The following is a 20,353-nucleotide window of genomic DNA, read 5'->3' as shown; positions in this document are numbered from 1 at the left end:
GATATGTGAGTGGGGTTTTGCCCTGTACACCTCAGTATCTGATCTGTGAGAGGGGTTTTGCCCTGTACCTCTCAGTTTCTGGTATGTGAGTGTGGTTTTGTCCTGTACCTGTCAGTTTCTGGTATGTGAGTGTGGTTTTGTCCTGTACCTCTCAGTATCTAATATGTGAGTGGGGTTTTGTCCTGTACCTCTCAGTGTCCAATATGTGAAAGGGGTTTTGTCCTGTACCTCTCAGTATCTGATATGTGAGTGGGGTTTTATCCTGTACCTCTCAGTATCTGATATGTGAGAGGGGTTTTGCTCTGTACCTCTCAGTATCTGATATGTGAGTGGGGTTTTGCCCTGTACCTCTCAGTATCTGATATGTGAGAGGGGTTTTGTCCTGTACCTCTCAGTATCTGATATGTGAGTGGGGTTTTGTCCTGTACCTCTCAGTATCTGATATGGGAGTGGGGTTTGCTCTGTACCTCTCAGTATCTGATATGTGAGTGGGGTTTTGCCCTGTACCTCTCAGTATCTGATATGTGAGTGGGGTTTTGTCCTGTACCTCTCAGTATCTGATATGTGAGAGGGGTTTTGTCCTGTACCTCTCAGTATCTGATATGTGAGAGGGGTTTTGTTCTGTACCTCTCAGTATCTAATATGTGAGTGGGGTTTTGTCCTGTACCTCTCAGTATCTGATATGTGAGAGGGGTTTTTTCCTGTACTTCTCAGTATCTGGTATGTGAGAGGGGTTTTGTCCTGTACCTCTCAGTATCTGATATGTGAGAGGGGTTTTGTCCTGTACCCCTCAGTATCTGATATGTGAGAGGGTTTTTGCCCTGTACCTCTCAGTTTCTGATATGTGAGTGGGGTTTTGCCCTGTACGTCTCAGTATCTGATATGTGAGAGGGGCTTTGCCCTGTACCTCTCAGTATCTGATATGTGAGAGGGGTTTTGCCCTGTACCTCTCAGTATCTGATATGTGAGAGGGGTTTTGTCCTGTACCTCTCAGTATCTGATATGTGAGAGGGGTTTTGCCCTGTACCTCTCAGTATCTGATATGAGAGAGGGGTTTTGCCCTGTACCTCTCAGTATCTGATATGTGAGTGGGGTTGTGTCCTGTACCTCTCAGTATCAGATATGTGATTGGGGTTTTGTCATGTACCTCTCAGTATCTGATATGTGAGTGGTGTTTTGCTCTGTACCTCTCAGTATCTGATATGTGAGAGGGGTTTTGTCCTGTACTTCTCAGTATCTGATATATGAGTGGGGTTTTGCCCTGTACCTCTCAGTATCTGATATGTGAGTGGGGTTTTGCCCTGTACCTTTCAGTATCTGATATGTGAGAGGGGTTTTGCCCTGTACCTCTCAGTATCTGATATGTGAGTGGAGTTTTGCTCTGCACCTCTCAGTATCTGATATGTGAGAGGGATTTTGCCCTGTACCTCTCAGTATCTGATATGTGATTGGGGTTTTGCCATGTACCTCTTAGTATCTGATATGTGAGAGGGGTTTTGCCCTGTACCTCTCAGTATCTGATATGTGAGTGGGGTTTTGTCCTGTAAATGTCAGTACCTGATATGTGACTGGGGTTTTGCCCTGTACCTCTCAGTATCTGATATGTGAGTGGGGTTTTGCCCTGTACCTCTCAGTATCTGATATGTGAGTGGGGTTTTGCCCTGAACCTGTCAGTATCTGATATGTAAGTGGGGTTTTGCCCTGTACCTCTCAGTATCTGATATGTGAGTGGGATTTTGTCCTGTACCTCTCAGTATCTGATATGTGAGTGGGGTTTTGCCCTGTACCTGTCAGTATCTGATATGTGAGAGGGGTTTTGCCCTGTACCTGTCAGCTTCTGGTATATGCAGGTACTTTATCCAGTTAGTGTCAGTTTCTGGTACTTAAGTGGGGTTTTGTCCTCTACCTGGTATATGAGTGGAGCTTTGTCCTGTAACTGTCAGTTTTTGGTATGCGAATGGGCTTTTGTCCAGTACCTGTCAATTTCTGGTATGTGATTTGTGTTTTACCTGTTAACGTCAGTTTCTTGTACCTGAGTGGTTTTTTGTCCTGTAACGATCAGTTCCTGGTATGTGAGTTGTGTTTTGTCCTGAACCTGTCTGTTTCTGGTACGTGAATGGGGTTTTGTCATGTACATGTCAGTTTCTGTTATGTGAGTGGTGTTTTCTCCTGTACCTGTCAGTTTTGGCATGTGAGTGAGGATTTGACCTGTACCTGTCAGTTTCTGTTAAGTGAGTGGAGTTTTGTCCTGAACCTCTCTATTTCTGATATGTGAGTAGAGTTTTGTCCTGTACCTATCAGTAACTGGTATATGAGTGGGGCTTTGTCCTGTACCTGGCAGTTTCAGGTATGTGACTGGTTTTCTCGTGTACCTGTCAGTTTCTGATATGACTAACAAGGCAAGGGAATACACAATGAATGGTAAGACCCTAGGCAAGACGGAGGGTCAGAGGGATCTGGGTGTGCAAGTACACAGATCCCTGAAGGCGGCAGAACAGGTGGATAAGGTGGTATAAAAGGCATATGGGATACTTGCCTTCATTAGCCGAGGCATAGAATATAAGAGCAAGAAGGCTATGATGGAGCTGTATAAAACACTGGTTAGGCCACAGCTGGAATACTGTGTGCAGTTCTGGTCGCCACACTACAGGAAGGATGTGATCGCTTTGGAGAGGGTGCAGAGGAGATTCACCAGGATGTTACCAGGGCTGGAGCGCTTCAGCTATGAAGAGAGACTGGGCAGATTGGGTTTGTTTTCCTTGGAGCAGAGGAGGCTGAGGGGGGACATGATTGAGGTGTACAAAATTATGAGGGGCATGGATAGGATGGATACTGAGGAGTTTTTTCCCTTAGTAGAAGGGTCAATAACTAGGGGGCATAGATTCAAGGTAAAGGGCGGGAGGTTTAGAGGGGATTTGAGAAAGAACTTTTTCACCCAGAGGGTGGTTGGAGTCTGGAACTCACTGCCTGAAAGAGTTGTGGAGGCAGGAACCCTCACAACATTTAAGAAGCATTTGGATGAGCACTTGAAATGCCATAGCATACAAGGCTACGGACCAAATGCTGGAATATGGGATTAGATTAGACAGGGCTTGATGGCCGGTGCGGACACGATGGGCCGAAGGGCCTCTATCTGTGCTGTATGACTCTATGACTCTATGAGTGGAGTTTTGCTCTGTACCTATCTGTACCTGTTATAAGAGTGGGGTTTTGACCTTTAACTATAAGATTTTGATATGTGAGTGAATGTTCGTCCTGAACTTGCCAGTAACTGATATGTGAGTGGGTTTCTGCTGAGCCTGTCAATTTCTGGTATGTGAATAGGATATTGTCCTGTACCTGTCATTTTCTTGTCCGTCAAAGGGGTATTGCCCTGTTCCTGTCAATTTCTGGAATATGACTGGAATTTTGTCCTGTTTCTGTCAGTTTCTGGTGTGTAAGTGGGATTTTGCTTGTACCTATTAGTTTCTGGTATGTGAGTTGTGTTTTGTCCTGAACCTGTCTGTTTCTGGTACGTGAATGGGATTTTGTCATGTACCTGTCAGTTTCTGGTATGTGCAACCGCGATACAAAGTTACATTGTCTGACCTCACTGCAGCACCGCGGCACTAAGATTCACCACACCAGGTGTGTAGGACGGTTCTATAGTAAGTTATCAGCATCCAGACACAACACAAACCAAGCACTGGATCATGAATGACACCATCCGATTGGCATAGTCCTGGTTTATACCTCCCACTCCCAAGGGACGACATATAAAGTTCAGGAACGCTTCTTGGAATATAACCACAGGCACCTGGTCAGTACAAACAATTGTTTTCAGTCTATTGAAAGCGAGTTGAGGGCCTGTGTAATTAACAGATTGCCACAGAACCCGGATCCTGGTCAATCTGGGGGATTAACAATGTACCTCCCCATCTCCAGCAATACGTTTCTGGAGATCACAACGCACCGAAAAAATAACCGATTTTTGAAATGTGATCTTTCACACATCTCACCTGCTGCCTGAAATAAATGCACTTTGTGAAACTGCCCACATCCTCACAGTCAGGCTGACTTTCCACTGTTCGCTGCCCTAGAACAACAGACACGGTGAGACTTGAACCGATTCAGGAACATTCACTACTGATTTTTGGGAAGAAAGCAGCAATGATTTGAAAGAGCGAGGTGATTTACTTTCTTTGTTACCTTGCACTGTACACACACAGCCCGAGAATGGCCTCTCCCTTCCCCCACTCACTCCATGTTGCGGAACTAGTTCCTGTTCCAATCTGCCGCTGAAATTACCCCGACTCAAAGCCCATCTGCGGACACAGTCCCAATGCGATGTGTTGCTGTGAAGAGGCTGCTGTTTGCTCCCATACTCGGCCCGTGATATCTCCGCTCCATGATGTGTTCAGCGATCATCAGCCGAGCACCAAGCAAACAGCACCCGCTCGTAGAGCTGGGGGAGGGAAGCTCGCATGGGCCCTTCCTGTCGCTTGTGCGGGGAGAGGGGGAGGTGCAGGCAAATATTTAAATGCTGAAGCGTGAAAGCTGGAGGCGGAGCTGAAGCTCAGAGGACGCTGTCTCTGCTCAGCCTGTCACTCTGATTCTGTCTCCTCCCAGCCTCTCTCACACTCTGCCTTTCTCAATCAGATCCGGGCTGGCTTCATAAATACATTCAGTTTATATTCCTGTGAGGAATCGTCATAGCTGGAAGAGGTAGAGGAGGCAAAGGACTGGGAAAAGGCGGAGCCAAGCGCCACCGTAAAGTACTTAGTGACAACATCCAGGGCACAAAACAAAGGCTCTTCTCAGAGCCACCCACCTCCTCAGAGAGAGAACAGGGCCCTGGGACCGGGAGCGGGGATATATTGGGGTGGGGAATAGCTTCAGAATTATAAGGACTATGGGGTTACAAGTGACTCTTTGGCCCGGACCCTGTATTCTCCCCTCACAGTGAAATGCTCTTTTAGTCTTCCTGGGTGTCCATGCGCTCAGTGTCCTGTTTCCATTCAGCTTTTATACATCAGACAGATGGTGTGACGGGGAACCGGGGCTTTCCACGTCACAATAGGTTAAACCGAGCTGCTGTGACAAGAGGCCAACTTGTGAGATTATTCTCCTTCTGAAGTTTGCTTCCTGCACAGATATTGTCGGGGATTGTGAAATTCAAGGGTTTCAGGAAAGTCAGTGGATGGACTGTAATGATAAACATAACATAAGAACATAAGAAGTAGGAGCAGGAGTAGGCCATATGGCCCCTCGGGCCTGCTCCGCCATTCAATAGGATTATAGCTGATCCGAACCTAGATTCACGTCCACTTCCCTGCCCGCTCCCTGTAACCTCTAATTCCCTTATCAGCTAGGAAACTGTCTATCTCCGTTTTAAATTTATTTAATGTCGCAGCTTCCACAGCTCTCTGTGGTAGCAAATTCCATAGATTTACTACCCTCTGAAGAAGTTTCTCTTCATCTCAGTTTTGAAAGTGCAGCCCCTTATTCTAAGAGTCTGCCCCCTAGCTCTAGTCTCACCCATCAGTGGAAAGATCCTCACCGCATCCACCCGATCAAGTTCCCTCACAATCTTATATGTTTCGATAAGATCGCCTCTCATTCTTCTGAATTCCAATGAGTAGAGACCGAAACTACTCAACCTTTCCTCATAAATCAACCCACTCATCTCCGGAATCAATCGAGTGAACCTTTTCTGAACTGCCTCGAGAGCAAGTATATATTTTCTTAAATATGGAATGTATAGTAATCTGGGATGTTATGATTAAGGTTATCCACCAGGTGGTGCTGTAGCCAATGCTGCTACTAAGGTCAGAGTTTTGCTTCATGTTAAGGTCAGAGGTTTGCTTCCTGTTATGTCAGCACAAGGTGGAATGCCAGGATGCTGATGCTGGCTGTCTGTAAACGTGTTTCCCATTTGTTAATAAAGTACTCATGTTAATTCTACGATATCATCTCTTTGAATCCTTGTTCCATTTAATGGATTTATCACATTTGGCGACGAGTCAACTTAAGGACGCTGCATAAAGAAGAAAAGTCTGCCGGGACATTTAAACAACAAAATCACGAGCTAAAGTTAGCTACAAGCTGGAAGAGAGCATGGCTGCCACCGTAGGAAAGGTTTCTGCTTTTGATATTCAAGGAACAGGAAAGAGGAAGAGAGCGTAATGCACTACGTAGCAGTGTTACGTTAATTAGCACAAGATTGCAATAATGGGAACAACCTGAAGGAAATGCTGTGAGATAGGCTAGTTTGCAGAATTTTGGATAACCGAATGCAGCGTTGATTATTATCCAAGACTGGACTTAATTATGAAAAAGCATTGGAACTTGCACAAGCCACAGGAACAGTGAACCGAGATGTAAAACCAATACAGGGTTCAGACAGGGCTAATGCTACGCAAGTTGCAGGTCAGGTTGTTGTGCACAAGTTGAACATGCGTCAGAGACCACAACGTGAAATTGTGAAGGCATGTTATAAATGCAAGGGCGATCACCTGGCGACTGAATGCTGGTTTCTGGAGGAAAAATGCTACACGTGTGGGAAACAAGGACACATAAAACGAGCTTGCAGGGCGAAATCACCTGTGGTGGAATCCAAACCAAAAGGGGGAAGACAGCAAAACTAAGGGAGAGAAGTGAAAAAACATGGAGCACACCACATCAGCGGGGAAGCTGAGGAAGAAGAGGACATGTTCATAATGTATAGCGTGTTAGAGAACTTTCCAAAAGAGGCTCCTATCACATTGCAACTGACAGTAAATGACTCTAAGGTGAACTTTGAAGTGGATACAGGGTGTGGCGTGACCATAATGAACAAGGCAGAGTACTCAAAATTGTGGAACCGTGCAAAGGTTCCAGAGTTAAAGCCTTGCTCCCTGCATCTTAAAACGTATACAGGTGAATGAGTAGCGAGATTAAGTACAGCTAAGGTAACTGTGCAACACAGGGACACAGTGGAACAGCTACCTGTAGTTATAGTATTGGGTACCGGACCAAACCTGTTAGGTCGGGGCTGGATAAAAGAACTTAAATTAGACTGGGGAGCAGTACATCAAATAGATGCGGCAAACAGTTGACTTTGCAAGAAGTGTTGAGTGAACATGAGAGTGTGTTCAAGGAGGAACTTGGCACATTTAATGGCCCCCCAGCTAAGATTTATGTAGGCAAGGAGGCACCGTCAAGGTTTTTAAACAATGACCTGTGCCTTATGCCATGAAGCCAAAGGTAGAGGCTGAGCTTGACCGTCTATTGAGAGAGAACATACTGGAGCCGGTGAAATGTTCGGAAAGGGCAGCTCCCATAGTACCTGTGTTAAAAACCGAACAATTCGGTAAGTCTCTGTGGAGACTATAAATTGACAGTCAATCGGGTGTCCAAACTGGAGCAGTATCCTATTCCCAAAACAGAGGATCTCTTTGCAAACCTGGCTGGAGGAAAGAAATTCACAAAGTTGGATATGTGTCATGCCTACTTGCAGATTACACTGGATGACGAATCAAAGAAGTATGTCACCATAAATACACACAAGGGCTTGTTTACTTATAACTGCTTACCGTTTGGTGTCTCATCTAGTCCAGCTATCTTCCAGAGTACAATCGAATGTGTACTGCAAGGGGTTCCACATGTTTCCATCTATCTGGATGACATTCTCGTGAAGGGAAGAACCGACCAGGAGCATCTGAGCCCTCTGAGAGAGGTACTACAGAGATTGGAGAGGGCAGGTTTCCGGCTGAAGAGGAGTAAGTGCACTTTCCTGGGGACTGAGGCGGTGTTCCTGGGACACAGAGTGGATGCCACCGGGCTCCATCCACTCAAGGAGAAGGTACAAGCACTGCAGGACGCCCCTGCTCCTACAAATGTGGCTGAGTTAAAAGCTTACCTGGGACTGCTGAACTATTATAAGAGATTTTTACCAAACTTGTCAACGGTGTTAGCAACTCTTCACAAACGACTGAACAAGGAGACACAGTGGCAGTGGGGAGAGGAGCAGGGGGTTTCATTTGAACAGTCCAAGAAACTGATGCTGTCGTCGGATGTGCTGTTTCAGTACAATGCAGAGAAAGACATTATTCTCTCTTGTGATGCTTCACCTTAAGGGGTGGGGGCAGTTCTTTCACACTGCATGGAAGATGGAACTGAAAGACCAATAGGATTTATGTCCCGAACTCTAACACCAGCGGAAATAAACTATTCCCAGTTAGACAAAGAGTAATGTTTAGGTTACAGAGGTTCCACATGTACATATATGGCAGGAAGTTCACCATATGCACGGATCATAAACCTCTTCTCTCTCTTTCCAACGAAATGAAAGCAGTTCCACAGATGGTGTCACCCCGGATCCAGAGGTGGGCACTGAACTTGAGGGCATATGAGTATGTCATCGTCTACAAGGTGGGCAAGTACCATGGGAACGCAGATGCCTTGAGCCATCTTCCACTGCCAGGCACACCTACCCATGCAGCTCCAGAGGACAGAGTTTTGATATTGGAGGACACTGACACGGCACTTGTGACTGCAGAGCAAGTAAGAACATGGACAGGTAAAGATCCAGTACTGTCTAGAGTTCGAGAAAATGTGGTGAGGGGATGGCCACAGCATCCGGAATGGGCAGACTTCTCACCCTACAGTGTCAGGAAAACAGAGCTGAGTGTGCAGGATGGTTGCGTGTTGTGGGGAGCACGAGTGATTATTCCACGGCCAGCACGACAGTCTATCCTAGTGTCATCCTGGGGTCTTGCGTATGTAAGCCTAGGCTAGGAGTTACTTGTGGTGGCCAAAGCTAGATGAGGAGATAGAAAATCTAGTCAAGACATGCAGCACTTGTCAGGAACATCGGAAGGCACCAGCAGCAGCTCCTCTCCACCCCTGGGAGTGGCTGGATAAACCATGGGGAAGATTGCACTTAGATTATGCGAGTCCATTCATGGGGAAGATGTTCCTCATGATCATTGATGCACATTACAAATGGATGGATGTTTATCCTGTAGATTCTCCTTCCACCACTACTACTATAGACTGCCTGTGTTGGAGCTGCAGTAATCAAGGGCGACCGGAGATCGTGGTGAGTGACAATGCCACTTGTTTTGTGAGTACAGAGACAAAAGAGGTCTTGGGAAAAAATGGCATAATGCAGGTGACCTCAGCTCCATATCATCCGTCCTCGAATGGACTTGCGGAGAGAGCCGTACAAACATTTAAGGAGATGATGAAAAAAAGTGCAAAAGGGAGTTTAGCAGCCAAAGTGTCACGGGTTCTGTTCAGCTACAGAATAACACCTCAATCCACCACAGGACTCTCTCCTGCTGAGATGTTATTAGGTCGTAGACTACGCTCCACTCTTGACCTTGTCCACCCAGAACTAAAAAGGAAAATGGAAAACAGACAAAACAAACAAAAAGAGAACCATGACCAAAGAACAAAGAGCCGAAGTTTTGGAGAAGGAGATGCGATCCTTACCAAGAATTTCACTTATGGACCAAAGTGGATTCCTGGCTTCATCGACTCAATGACAGGTCCAGTATCATACAAGGTTTTGTTGGGAGATGGTAGATACGCAGACATGTAGATCAGATACTTCCCAGACAAGGGGAAATTGAATTGAAGGTTACAGATGCAATGACTGAAGACAGGGTTGCCCCCAGTCATCCAAGTGCATCTGTGGTGCCACCACCAGGGACAGAGATAATTCCACAGGAACCTATCCGTCAAGAGGAAACCATTGTTGCAGTGTCAGATACTCTGAGCACTGCTCAGGAGCAGCTGGTGGCTTCACCACAAACAAGCAGGGACTTTACTGTTACACGTTCACAAAGGGCTCGCAAGCCACCAGAGAGATTGATACTGAACTGTTACATTCGTCAAGTATGGAACATGATGAATGGAGACTCCTTATCTGACCCTCAGCAATGGCTGTTTGTTAAGAAATTCACACTGAAATCTCAAGCGGGGAGGGATATAGTAATCTGGGATGTTATGATTAAGGTTATCCTCCAGGTGGTGCTGTAGCCAATGCTGCTACTAATGTCAGAGGTTTGCTTCCTGTTAGGTCAGCACAAGGTGGAATGCCAGGATGCTGATGCAGGCTGTCTGTAAACGTGTTTCCCAGTTGTTAATAAAGTACTCGTGTTAATTCTACGATATCGCCTCTTTGAGTCCTTGTTGCATTTAATGGATTTATCACAGAAAGCAAAACTGTACGCAGTATTCCAGGTGTGGCCTCACCAGTACCCTGTATAACTGAAGCAAGACTTCCCTGCTTTTATACTCCATCCCCCTTCCAATATAAGCCAAGATTCCATTGGCCTTCCTGATCACCTGCTGTACCTGCATACTACCCTTCTGTGTTTCATGCACCAGGACCCCCAGATCATTTTCACAATCAACACGGTCAGAGAAAGAATGAAAGTCTCTGCCCACATCGGCCCTTCTTATACCTTCTGGAGGAATGAAGACAGCCTACTTGTGATTGGTCTCTCTGTGGTGCATTTCATTGGTGTTTTCCGGTGACCAATCACAGTCTGTTTTTCCCACCAATGATAAGTGTGTGGAAATAACTGTCCCCAACAGTCAGACCGCCAACCATTTTTAAGATTCGAAAAGTCCGCCAATTATTTTCCTAAACGAGCGAATTAAGTTAATAAATATACCATTAGCCAAAGCTTTCACCATGTTTTTAAAAATTCATTTTATCTTATTTCATCTCTCCCTTGCAAATTCCAGGCTGTTACAATCAGGATTAATTTCGGGTTGAATATCGCACTTTCACAGGCGGGATTAATTCCCCATTGATTCTGTAACGGGACACATTCCAGCTCAAATTTTGTAAAAGTGAGGATTCACAGATTATCGATCGAATCTTTGCACAGGCGCTGCTGCGGGAGTGAAACCAGAACTGGGAGTCCTGCTGTGAGCCCTGCAGTGTTCAAACTGCCCGCGTTCTGGTCTCTACGAAACCCCATTCTGGGTTGTTACACTGCAGGAAGTCTCGGGTTAATAAAATGATTGACCACAACTGGCATTGAAAAAAAATGAAAATGCTTTTACAGAGATTGAGGTGACTGAAATGCGATTCTCATCTCGAAAACAAGCTTTTAATTCGTCGGAAGGCGCTGCAAGTGAATGGGTCTGAGATCAAAGGGAAAGAGCGACCAGGGACCGTGTTTGTAGTTTACTGAGCGGGAAATACAACAACGACACTAAGGTCGATCCGGCCAGTGAAACTGCTTATCTGAAGATTCCAAACTAAATCTACAGCTGGAACATCAAACGTTCTCAAACACATTCCTTAAGGAAATAATTACAGTAAATTGAGCCTAAAGGGAGATGAGTTTGTGTAGCTCTTTCAGACAGATTGTGGGTGGCTGTTAAAAGAGCCGTAGTGTTTGGAGTTTCTTCTTTCAGGACAGCGTGGAGTTTTACTTGGAGCTGGTGTATTTGGTCACCGCCTTTGTCCCTTCCGACACGGCGTGCTTGGCCAGCTCCCTGGGCAGCAGCAGGCGCACGGCGGCCTGGATCTCCCGGGAGCTGATGGTGTGCCGCTTGTTGTAATGGGCCAAGCGGGAAGCCTCACCCGCGATGCCCTCGAAAATATCGTTCACAAACGAGTTCATGATGCTCATGGCCTTGGAGGAGATGCGGGTGTTGGGGTGAACCTGCTTCATCACTTTGTAGATGTCGATGGAGTAACTCTCCTTCCTCGACTTTCTGCGCCTCTTGCTGCTTTTCGGTGCCGGTTTCTTTTGGATTTTCTTGGCGCCCTTCTTGGCAGCGGATTTCTTATCGTCAACCTTCGTCTCAGTCCGTATCAGGAAACAATTGAAGTAAACGCTGCTCCGAGCAGCCCCACAGTCCGTCCCACAGAGCTTTGCTAATGAGGGATGAATGAAGGAAAGGATTGTGATTGGTTTATTGGCAATGTTGTCAATTTCCTTTGTTCTCTGCGATTGGCTTCTTTACGCATCCAATCAGATTCTGCGTTCACCACAATCTCATAACTGGAATGCCGGCAAGAATTAAAACCCCTTCCATATTTATACTGTCAGCAAGTCCCGTTTCTATTCAGCTCCCTCAAACATGTTCAACGACGGCCGGTGTTATGTTGAAGGTTATTTGTGTTTTTTCCCCTCTGCATATATATTTGTGTATGTAAAGAATCTGAACAGCCAACGCGCGGTAGTGTTTGTTGATCTAGATTTCTAAAAGTTCATCAGACAGTGACCGGGATATAAGCGACTCATCTCATGTGTCTGCCTCAATGCCTAGTGTACAGTATCAATCCCCAGTCCCTATATCCCCCAGCCCTGCTTGTTATATCTGGATCGATGCTGAACCTCTCAGTTTTCGGTCTATTGAAAACGACTTCAAGGCATGTGTGGTGAACAGAATGTCACATTATTTCTGCGAATATTACTATCGTCTAAAAGCAGGCTAGCATCGACACAGCCAAACTGTGACACGTTCCTCCCTAAATCTCGGTAACAGAGAGTGCGTGGACCGCCTGGCTCAGAGTACGAACATTCAGACTGATACAGTCTCTCTGTCTCTCTCTCTCTGGTTGCTGTCCCTGGGTGTTGAAAATGGAATGCACAGGACACCAGTTGCTCTGTTCTGTTCCTCATTATCGGAGGGGAGAGAGACAGAGAGAGGCTAGAGGGGCGATGATCAATTCATTTCTACTTTCATATAAATCAAACATATTTCTGCCGATGAACAATATACCTTCAAACCAGATATGAGTGAACACAGCCACAGCTGTGATTGGCTCCTGCCCCTGAATCTGGGGAACAGACACTGTGAGGAGCGCCGGCCTCAGAGTGTTTAACACTGACTGAGCTGGGAAACTCCAACTAACCCCGAGAATCGGCAGCACAGGCCGAGCGGAGAGGAAAACCTGTCCTGTGAACTGTAAATCTGGGAACAGATTGTGCTGTGAATGAGCAGAGTGAACATTGTGTCAGCGAGAGTGTGTTAAAGAGGCGGGTGGATTAGACTAATGTCACTGTGTTTGTGTGTCTGCTCTCATCGCCTGATTTCAGAGACCCTCTTCTATAAAATTCAAAGATTTCCCTGTCATAGGATCGCCATGCCCCCCTGCTCAGCCCTGAAGTGGGAATTAAACGTGAAGCTTTATTTGATTTAAAATTTCAGTCAAAAAACAGAGAACATGTCGGCGATGGGGTGAGAGAGCGCGATCAGTGCAGCAATGAAATGGCTATAAATGGAAATTGCTGCCTTTAATTCTGATGAAACTTTCGCGACAGCAAACATCCCGGTCTTTGAGACAGAAAGAGGCCAGTCTGGGAATGTGGAGTGCCCGAGTTTAATTGGAATCGGAGAGTTAATGAGGAGAGAGAAACACGGAGAGGCTGGAGGGGCCGGGAGCTGGCAGCAGGATGTCTCCGCCCCGTCCGCTCGCTGCCTTTAAGTTGCTCTGTGTCGCCGCCTCTCGTTTCATTTCTGACCCAGCTCTGACTGTCAGAGAGATTTTCTACAGAGTCGCCGACATGTCTGATACTGCAGCCGCCGAAACGGCTCCTCCTGCCGCCGCCGCTCAAACCAAGTCTCCCAGCAAGAAGAAGAAGACGGCTCCCCGCTCCAAGCCAGCCGGTCCCACGTTGGGCGAGCAGGTCCTCGAGGTTGTGGCGAGTGGCAGCGATCGCAAGGGGATGTCCCTGGCCGCGGTAAAGAAGGCTGTGGCTGCCAACGGCGTCGATGTGCTGAAGTTAAGTTCCCAGATCAGGTTAAGTATCAAGAGGAAAGTGGAAAACGGCTCCCTGGAGCAGACCAAGGGCACGGGCGCCTCGGGTTCCTTCAGGCTCGCTAAGAAGGAATCCCAGCGGAAAGAGGGAAAGAAGGTGAAGAAACCGGCAACCAAGAAATCTGCAGTAAATAAACCAGCAGCCAAGAAATCTCCAGCCAAGAAACCAACAGCCAAGAAATCTCCAGCCAAGAAACCAACAGCCAAGAAAACGAGCACCAAGAAAGCACCAAGGTCCAAAAAGACAGCGAAAGCGGCGGCTGGGAAGATGGCGGCAGTGAAGAAGCCCAAGAGCCCCAAGAAGGCCACAGGCGGAATGGTGTAGGCGGCCAAGAAGTTGGAAAAACCCAAGGCCAAGCCCAAATGAGCAAAGTCTCCCAAAGCAGCGAGCAAAAGAAAGTAAAAAGGACAACTTGTAAACATCTGAACCCAAAGGCTCGTTTCAGAGCCACCCACGTCTTTCCAAAAAGAGCTGATCGCGGAATCAGATGATCCATGTCCAGGGGCCGGGCTCAGATTCCAGATTGAAATAATTTCAAATGAACCCCGGCTTCCTGGTGACTCGCTGACATTCGCTGCACCCACCCCTCCCCCACAGAGAGAATGGGATGTCCGGGCCGGGCCTCACTCTAACTGGGGGGTGTTCGGCTCCAGTCTCAGTTCAGGGTCATTTTCAGTTCACAGGTTCAGGGTGAGAGTCTCTGTGAGACGGTAACTCTGGCGGAGACACCCCGCGTCACAACTCAAACCCCATCACATGAGATTCTCCAAATCAGCTGGAATAAGGTGTTTGTAAACTGCTGAACCCGTCTGTGTGGTGAAGTGTGGGGAGATGGAATAAGGTCAGAGATTGACATGGAAGGAGACTGGTCGACTTGTGATCGAAGTGACTGTATATAGGCGGGAATATTACTGATTGTTAATTGTAACAGGACCTTATTTAAAAGATTGTGGTTTCGGGAAACCCTTGAATATGAAGTCCGAGTCTGTAAGGGTTTGTGCGGAGCGCTGTGTTTCTGTTCTACAGTCGATAAACGGTTTGAAATTGGCGGTTACAGAAAGCTGGAGGTGGTGGTGGAAGATCAGAGGCCGCTCTCTGCTGTGTCTGTCACTCTTGAAGTTGTCTCCTTCCCTCCCGCTCTCCCTGTTTAATCTCTCAGTCTGTCTCCTCCCCTCCCCGCCTCTCTCACACTGCGCTTTCTCTCCTCATCTACCGTTTCCAATCCATTCACTAATTTCAAGATCTCTATCAGGCCTTATCTAAGTCTCCTCTCTTCTATAGCAGAAAGTCCCAACCTGTTTAATCTTTCCCGATAGCTGCAAACTTTCAGTTCTGGTGCCATCCAGCGAAATATATGTAAGACCGAAGCTATTGACACTTCACAAACTCCATTGCCAAGCCATCGACTCCATCCCTCTCCTCATCAGCAGTTTGCTGTTTGCAACCTTGGTGTCGTATTTACCACGGGATAATCTTCCGACCAGATATTCACTCCATCACCAGGATGACTCACTTCCACCTCCATAACATCACGGAACTATGCCCCTGCCTCAGCTCATCTGCTGCTCAAACCATCATCGATGTCTTTGTTAGCTCTAGACTTGAGAACACCAACTCTCTCCTGGCCGGCTTCCCATCTTCCACCTTCCATAACTTGGGCTCATCAAAAGCTGCCCATAACCTAACCCACACTAGATCCCCGTAAACCACGACCCCTGTGCTCGCTGAGCTACAGTGACACCCGTTCCGGCAATGCCACCATTTTTTAATTTACATCCTTGCCTTTAAAGCCCTACATGGCCTCGCCCACCCTACCTCTGCAAGCTCCACCAGCCACTCAACACTCCCGAGTTCTACGTTCTCCTCCAAATCTATAATTTTGCACATCCCCGATTATAACCGCTCCGCCATTGGCCGCTGTGCTTTCAGCTGCCTGGGCACTAAGCTCAGGAAACCCTCCCTGAACCTCTCTGCTTCTCTAAATCTACCAACTCCTTTAAGATGCTACTATGAGGCGCTGTGGGCCATCAGCAGCAGCAGAATTGTATTCAACCACAATCTGCAACCTCATGGCCCGGCATATCCCTCACTCTACCATTACCATCAAGCCTGGAGATCAACCCTGGTTTAACGAAGGGTGCAGGAGAGCATGCCGGGAACAGCACCAGGCATACCGAAAAATGAGGTGTCAATCTGGTGAGGCAACAACACAGTACTACTTGCATGCCAAACAATGGAAGCAACATGCGATAGACAGATTTAAGCGATCTCACAACCATCGGATCAAATCAAAGCTCTGCAGTCCTGCCACATCCAGTCGTGAGTGGTGGTGATCAATTAAACATTTAACAGGAGGAGGAGGCCCCAGAAATATCCCCATTCTCAATAAGAACATAAGAACATAAGAAATAGGAGCAGGAGTAGGCCAATCGGCCCCTCGAGCCTGCTCTGCCATTCAATAAGATCATGGCTGATATGATCCTAACCGCCAATCTACTATCACAGAACCATCTCCTGAATCTAACAGAATTAGACACACGAAATAGGAGCAGGATCAGGCTACACGTCCCCTGGGCCCGCTCCGCTACCCACAGGGCCATGATCGATCAGAACCTAGACTCATGTCCAAATTCCTGCCCGCTCCCCATAGCCCTTTTTTCCCTTTACTTCTAGGAAACTGTCTATTTCTGTTTTAAATTTATGTAATGATGTAGCTTCTACAGCTTTTTGGGGCAGCATATTCCATGGACCTGCCACCCTCTGAGTGAAGTGGTTCCTCCTCATCTCAGTTTTGAAAGAGCAGCCCCTTATTCTAAGACTATGCCCCCAGTTCTAGTTTCACCCATCATCAGTGATGGTGGAGCCCAGCACGTGAGTGCAAAAGACAAGGCTGAAGCATTTGCAACTATCTTCAGCCAGAAGTGCCGAGTGGATTATCCATCTCGGCCTCCTCCTGAGGTCCCCAGCATCACAAATGCCAGTCTTCAGCCCATTCAATTCACTCCACGTGATGTCAAGAAACGGCTGAAGACAGTGGATACTGCAAAGGCTATGGGCCCTGAAACATTCCGGCAATAGTACTGAAGACTTGTGCTCCAGAACTAACTGCGCCCCTAGCCAAGTTGTTCCAGTACAGCTACAACACTGGCATCTACCCGCCAATGTGGAAAATTGCCCAAGTATGTCCTGTCTACAAAAAGCAGGACAAATCCGACCCAGCCAATTACCGTCCCATCAGTCTACTGTCAGTCATCAGAAAAGTGATGGAAGGTGTCGTCGACAGTGCTATCAAGCGGCACTTACTCAGCAATAACCTGCTAACTGACGCCCAGTTTGGGTTCCACCAGGGCCACTCAGCTTCTGACCTGATTACAGCCTTGGTCCAAAGATGGACAAAAGAGCTGAACTCAAGAGGTGAGGTGAGAGTGACTGCCTTGACATCAAGGCAGCATTTTATCGAGAGTGGCATCATGAGCACTAGCAAAACTGAAGTCAATGGGAATCAAGGGGCAAACTCTCCATTGGTTGGAATCATACCTAGCACAAAGGAAGTTGGCTGTGGTTGTTGGAGGTCATTCATCTCAATCACATGACATCACTGCAGGAGTTCCTCAGGGCAGTGTCCTAGGCCCAACCATCTTCAGCTGTTTCATCAATGACCTTCCCTCCATCATAAGATCAGAAGTGGGGATGTTCACTGATGATTGCACAGTGTTCAGCACCATTCGAGACTCGTCAGATACTGATGCAGTCCTTGTCCATATGCAGCAAGACCTGGACAACATTCAGACTTGGGCTGCCAAGTGGCAAGTAACATTCGCACCACACAACTGCCAGGAAATGACCATCTCCAACAAGCGAGACTCTAACCATCTCCCCTTGACATTCAATGGTATTACCATTGCTGAACCCCCCACTATCAACATTCTGGGGGTTACCATTGATCAGAAACTGAACTGGACCAGCCATATAATTACTGTGGCTACAAGAGCACGCCAGAGGCTGGGAATTCTGCGGCGAGTGTCTCACCTCCTGACTCCCCAAAGCCTTTCCACCTTCTACAAGGCACAAGTCAGGAGTGTGATGGAATACTCTTTACTTGCCTGGATGAGTGCAGCTCCAACAACACTCAAGAAGCTCGACACCATTCAGGATAAAGCAGCCCGCTTGATTGGCCATCCATCCACCACCTTCAACATTCACTCCCTCCACCACCAGCGCATAGTGGCTGCAGTGTGTACCATCTACAAAATGCACTGCATCAACTCGCAAAAGCTCCTTCAACAACACCTTCCAAACCCGCGACCTCTACCACTTAGAATGACAAGGGCAGCAGACGCATGTGAACATCACCACCTACAAGTTCCCCTCCAAGCCACACACCACCCTGACTTGGACCTGCATCGCCGTTCCTTCACTGTCGCTGGGACAAAATCCTGGAACTCCCTTCCTAACAGCATTGTGGGCGTACCTACACCCTATGGACTGCAGCGGTTCAAGAAGGCGGCTCACTCCATCTTCTCAAGGGCAATTAGGGATGGGCACTAAATGCAGGCCTAGCCAGCGACGCCCACATCCCATCAATGAATATAAATAAACTTAAAACTTAAGTCTTTGACTAAGCTTTTGGTCATCTTTCCTAATATTTCATTATGTGGCTCAGGGTCAGGTTTTATTCAATGACGCTCCTGTGAATCGCTTGGGTAATTTTACTATGTTGAAGGCGCTATATAAATACACGTTATTGTTGTAAGTATTATTTGCACTTTCTCCAGTTCTTCTATGTCCTTTTTATATTATGGAGACGATTAATATGCACAGTTCTCTAAATGTGACCTGACCCGGGTCCTATACATGTTTAATACAATTTACAACATATTAACAGCATGGAGACAGGCCATTTGACTGAAAATATCCATGTTGGTGTCCATGCTCCACACGAGCCTCCATCCACCCTCCTTAATCAAAACCAGTAAAATTTCGTTCTATTCCTCTCCCCCTCATGTGCTTGACTCGCTCCCCTTTAAATGTGTCTGTGTTATTCGCATCAACTGCTCCTCGTGGTAGCAACTTACACATTCTGACCACTCATTTGGTAAATAGCTTTCTCCTGAATTCCCTATTAGGTTTATTAATGAATATGTTAAATCTATGACTCCAAGTATTGCCCTCTCCTGCTAGTGGACACATCTTCTCTAATCTACACTATCAAAGTATTTCATAATCTCAAAGAACACTATCTGATTATCCCCCAGTCTTCCCTTTCCTAATGAAAGCAGCCTCAGCCTGTTCAGTCTTTCTGACAGATATAAACTCTGAGTTCTGGTTTAATTCTAGTAAATACTGTTTGTACCTTCACCAGCCCCTGTATGTCCTTCTTATAAAATGAAGACGATAGAAACATAGAAGATAGGAGCAGTAGTCGGCCATTAAGCCCCTCGAGCCTGCTCTGCCATTCAATGAGATCATGGCTGATCATTCAAACTCAGTACCCCGTGCCTGCCTTCTCCCCATATCCCTTGATCCCTTTAGCCTTAAGAGATATATCTAAATCCTTCTTGAATATATTTAATGAATTGGCCTCAACTGCCTTCTGTGGTAGAGAATTCCACAGGTTCACCGCCTTCTGGGTAAAGAAATTCCTCCTCATCTCTGTCCAAAATGGCTTACCCCTTATCTTTAGACTGTGACCCCTGGTTCTGGAGTCCCCCGCCATCGGGGACATCCTTCCTGCACCTTGTCTGTCTATTCCTGTTAGAATTTTATAAGTTTCAATGAGATGCCCTCTCTGCCTTCTAAACCCCAGCGAGTAAAGCCCAATCGACCCAATCTCTCCTCATACGTCATTTCTGCCATCCCAGGTATCAGTCTGGTGAATCTTCGCTGCACTCCCTCCATGGCAAGATTATCCTTCCTCAGATAAGGCGACCAAAACTGCACACAATACTCAAGGTGTGGTCTCACCAAGGGCCTGTACAACTGCAGCAAGACATCCTTGTTCCTGTACTCGAATCCTCTCGCTACGAAGGCCAACATACCATTTGCCTTCTTAAACGCCTGCTGCACCTGCATGCTTACCTTCAGGGACTGGTGCACAAGGACACCAAGGTGCACTTCCCCTTCTCCCAATCTATTGCCGTTCAGATAATAATCTGCCTTCCCATTTTGTCACCAAAGTGGATAACCTCTCATTTATCCACATTATACTGTATCTGCCATGCATCTGCCAAATCACCCAACGAGTCGAAATCGTACTGCAGTTTCTCGGCAACCTGCTCACAGCACACACGCCCACCCAGGTTTGTGTCATCTGCAAACTTGGATATATTATATCTCGTGCCCTCGTCTAGATCATTAATATATATTGTGAATAGCTGCGGCTCAAGGACCGATCCCTGCGGTACCCCACTAGTCACTGCCTGTCACTCAGATAAAGACCCGTTTATTCCAACTCTTTGCTTCCTGTCTGCCAACCAGTTCTCTATCCAATTCAGTACCTTGCCCCCAATCCCTTGTGATTTAAATCAACACGCTAATGTCTATGCGGGACCTTATCAAAAGCCTCCTGAATGTCCAAATACACCACACCCACTGGT

At 46.9% G+C, this 20,353-nt stretch overlaps 1 pseudogene; it reads left to right on the top strand.

The window, feature by feature from the left end:
* The first annotated feature begins 13,502 nt into the window (after window positions 1-13,502).
* On the top strand, window positions 13,503-14,159 carry LOC147086904 (histone H1-like; annotated as a pseudogene).
* The last annotated feature ends 6,194 nt before the right edge of the window (window positions 14,160-20,353 follow it).

This window comes from Somniosus microcephalus, unplaced genomic scaffold (genome assembly GCF_052327205.1).
Source record: "Somniosus microcephalus isolate GS21.2 unplaced genomic scaffold, FLI_Smic_1.0 unresolved_chr7, whole genome shotgun sequence".
Taxonomy (NCBI): domain Eukaryota; kingdom Metazoa; phylum Chordata; class Chondrichthyes; order Squaliformes; family Somniosidae; genus Somniosus; species Somniosus microcephalus.
This window is presented reverse-complemented; position numbering and strand designations above follow the sequence as displayed.